The following is a 781-nucleotide window of genomic DNA, read 5'->3' on the forward strand; positions in this document are numbered from 1 at the left end:
GTGATTTTAATTTGCACTCTTTCTACAGCAAAGCAGTTCAGCTCAAATCCTGAAGGGAAGCTAGAATCATGGCTGGAGAAAAGCAAACAAGCTGTCAGGGCTTTTTTAATATTAATAAACTTGTTACTGGATTCTGAAATGTGAAAATTAAGGCAATTTTATAGTTTGTGAGGATGCACCTCAACAGATTGCATGGGGAAATGAGATGCAGGAAAAAAATTCACACCTTCCCAGAGCAGTTAATTCCTGAGCGTGCAATGTCAGCTGCTGGGAGAGAAGACTGGATTGGGTCACACAGCTGGGTGGAACAACAAAAAGGTAAAAATCTGAGGTTAGTTCGGACAAGGAACCAGATATAAAAATACAAACTGTTCAGACTTCCTATATCTGCAAAACTCAGAGGAAACAATCATGCCTAGAGTCATAGGAGCTTGCTGTTGTTTCTGCTTCACAAAACCCCAAACTCTCACTTCACATATGAGAATATTGAGAATATTTTCAGCACTGAAACCTACCAGTGGTTTGGAATTCATTTTTGTGTCCTAGAACTATCAAGTATTTAATGGAGAGATCTGAAGCTCTAAGTAGGATTTTAAAACTGGGCAATTTGGCTGTCAGCATAACTGACTCTGAGGTGTTTACAGCTAAGATGTTTAAAAAAAAGTTTTAAGGGCACGTTGCAGAGAATTTACTGAAAGGGTAGCTATGTTGGCTACATGCAGTCTCACAGCCTTCTTATTAGATGAACGGGCTGAACTGGAAATACAGCTTTGTCCCAGTC

The sequence above is a fragment of the Numida meleagris genome, chromosome 9, assembly GCF_002078875.1.
Source record: "Numida meleagris isolate 19003 breed g44 Domestic line chromosome 9, NumMel1.0, whole genome shotgun sequence".
NCBI lineage: Eukaryota > Metazoa > Chordata > Aves > Galliformes > Numididae > Numida > Numida meleagris.